The following is a 3,168-nucleotide window of genomic DNA, read 5'->3' as shown; positions in this document are numbered from 1 at the left end:
CCAGCGATGGTACCTCAATCGATGCGCAATCTTAACTGAGTGGATTTCCGGGCGACACTGGCTTTTATACCGATTGGTGTGATTTCAATAGCCTGTTTTGAAAGCAATTTTAAGGCTATTGAAACCAGTTTTTGGATCAAAAAGTAACAAGCATAGAACGCGTAGACATTTTATCTTTCGAATGGAGTGTGTATCATACCATTTCGTTCACTTGCTTTGGAGCTATTAACGCTCAAAATCTCGTTCTCCGTCGTAACGCTTTTGTTTTCGAAATATTGAACTTACACCCCGGTATAGAAATGAAAGACGTAGTCCTACGTCAATATCCGAAATTTATTCAAAAAATCCTGCTGGCGAGGTAAGGAAACAAGAGAAGAATAAGCTTAAGGAAAGCCATCCAAACTTTAAACGGAGTTTTGCATCAGTTTTCCGATCAAAGAAGTACGAGATGGTCGCACATGCCATGGGATATAGGCTGCTAGAACTTAAATTAATTTTTTGTGTTACGGCAGCATCGACAGTTAAATAGTTTTTGCGTGAATGTCAGACAGAGGCACCGATGGTTCCTTTCCTTATCGATGACCTAACGGGACTTGTGAAGTGTTATGGAGAAAATTATGAAATCCGAACGACTGAAAGTGAAATATAAAGCACCTCACAGAAACCATTCTACTGCTACCTGGAAGTATTAAAATCCGCAATCAACAAGCAAGGAATTCGGCAAAATTTCATAAGAAGGTGTCCTAATATTTCGTATCAGCTATCGTGAGTTCTACTGTGGATTTTTAAAGAAATTGTTCATACAATCCCCTTTGACATATCGCACTCGTTACCTAACGTGTATTAACCCGGACGTGATTTTCAATTTTCCGGATATAGCGAAGAAACGGACGGAGTTATGCTTGGAAGTATTCGTCGATAAACAACATTTGCCCGGCGTTTGTGCAGTTAAATTAAAAATGGGAATAGACAATTGTGTACAACGTCTTCTGCTGAAATTGTATAGTCTGCATATAAAATAAAAATTCAAAGATTGCCTAACTCTTGGATGGGAATTATCGCTCAGTCGTAGAAGAAGCTTCCAGTTTTGACCTTGTTTGTGAAAAAAGTTCTGAACCTATCGCATGGCAATGCATCATTGAAGAGAGAGGATTTTCTTTGAAAGGCACGAACGAGGCTAAAAACTCGAAGATGTTGGTTGACACCCAGAAAGATGCAGGCTTGATGGTAGAGAAAATTAAATGCTCAAAAAATGTTGAAAGTTGAACTGGATTTGTAATAACGCTCAATAAACATAATACGTTTAATTCAACTTCTTTTCTCTCATGGTTTTCTTATGGCATCCAATAGAAACATTCGTATCATTGAAAAAATAGTAGTTGATAGTTGAAATGTATATCCAGCATACGGGTCGAAACATTTCCTTAAAATAAGGCTCTGGGTAAAAATGGGACGCATTTTAACCAAAAAAGAGTCAGATTCTGGGTCATTAAAAATGCTACTTACTTTGTGTTATTTGTTTCATCTCGTCTCATATGCTCCTATTCCTGCTAAGCATTTTCATTCAGCGTTTTTTTAACAAGATAGATTTTCTGTGTATTTTTATTATGTTTTTTTGGGGTCAACTCAGGAACTGATCATAGAAGGTATCCGGGAAATGCTCGGAATATGTTTGAATGTGACCAATGAAGTTCTGGTCAGTTCTAATAAATGGAATTTTTCGAATTCGGAGTAAGTAGAGATGGGGTGGATCTGATACGTTTGAAGGCGATTCAGGTTCCAGATACATATATTCCAGAAACAATTCCGTCCGTATCTCCTGAATCCAATATCTTAGCAAAAATCTGTTGCTGAGATACACACCGTTCAATTTTTTGTCACATGCGGAACTTGGAAACATAAAGTAAAAAAACATTCGCAATTCGGGTTTCAAAAATCAATTTTTAACTAACGAAACGACACAATATTCTTAAATTTCATTTCTGTGAGTTGGGAATTTCGTGAAATCATGCAGGAAAAAGTCGGGAAAAATGCGGGAATTCAAAAATTAAAATTGGGTGGCCACCCTGCAACTTCTACGCATACCGTTTGATGATTAGGCAAAATGTTGATACTTATTTGCTGCGATAACCACTACCATAATGCATGAATTGACCTAAATTGTGATTTGTTTGCAATTGAATTCGTAAATTGTTTCATTCATTCACTAGTTTAATCAATAATTTAATCAATACATACAAAATATAGCTCTGCGCAGCAGCGATATCGTACCCAATGAGGAACATCCGAGGTGCGATTATTGCTAATTGGAAAAACACGAATGCTTATTAAGCCAACGGCAGTCCTACGTCAACCTTGCGGTTATATCATATGTATAACCAATCCATAGTTTTTTAACAAAAAGAACTAATGGTTTTTTTAATCAACTACACTTCCCCAAATCCACCCGTTGGGATCAATTCGCTACAGAATCAACACAAATTTCACATGGCAACACTCACGATCATTAGATATCTAAGTTGCATCATCTGGCGATATAATTATTACGAGTCTCCACAGGCAATGTTTCAAACAAGGATAATATAGCCGAGGTAAGCTGGCTTTCTAGACTCATGTTTAAGAATTCACTGTGAGAAGGTGGCTTCTTCTCGTATTCAGTTAAATCGAATAAACTAAAGTAGAAGACGACCGATCGAATCATATCACAAGCTCATCGAGCTCATCGGTCGGCACTCACTACCGGGGGAACGCATTTGATTTTGCTATCAGAAACTTTTGATTAACTCTATGTACGACGAATGTCATACCAGCTCGTCTTAGGAGATGGCAGCACCATTTCAGATAGCAATGAAAAATTGTGAATGGAAAGAGAATGGACATATAAGCAAATTTGCATAAATAAAATATTCGAAAAAGAATAAGGCAGCTTTTTGAAGAGGGTCAAAAAATTTATAATTCAAATAATACTGAAATATTCTTAAAATTGGTCAAATGATGAAATGTAGAAAAATTATTTAATTTTTCATAAAATAAGTCCAAAAAAATAAAAATTAAATTATACTGAAAAACAATTATGTAAAAAAATTAAATCAATATTTTATTCAAAACTTTTTTTTTAATTTAAAAAAAATATGAATAGCCCTTGCTATTCCCAAACAAGTCACCCAT

At 35.9% G+C, this 3,168-nt stretch overlaps 1 pseudogene; it reads left to right on the top strand.

The window, feature by feature from the left end:
* Positions 1 to 2,245: 2,245 nt before the first annotated feature.
* On the top strand, positions 2,246 to 2,317 carry LOC129772326 (U4 spliceosomal RNA; annotated as a pseudogene).
* Positions 2,318 to 3,168: the final 851 nt, after the last annotated feature.

The sequence above is a fragment of the Toxorhynchites rutilus genome, chromosome 2 (assembly GCF_029784135.1).
Source record: "Toxorhynchites rutilus septentrionalis strain SRP chromosome 2, ASM2978413v1, whole genome shotgun sequence".
Taxonomy (NCBI): domain Eukaryota; kingdom Metazoa; phylum Arthropoda; class Insecta; order Diptera; family Culicidae; genus Toxorhynchites; species Toxorhynchites rutilus.
This window is presented reverse-complemented; position numbering and strand designations above follow the sequence as displayed.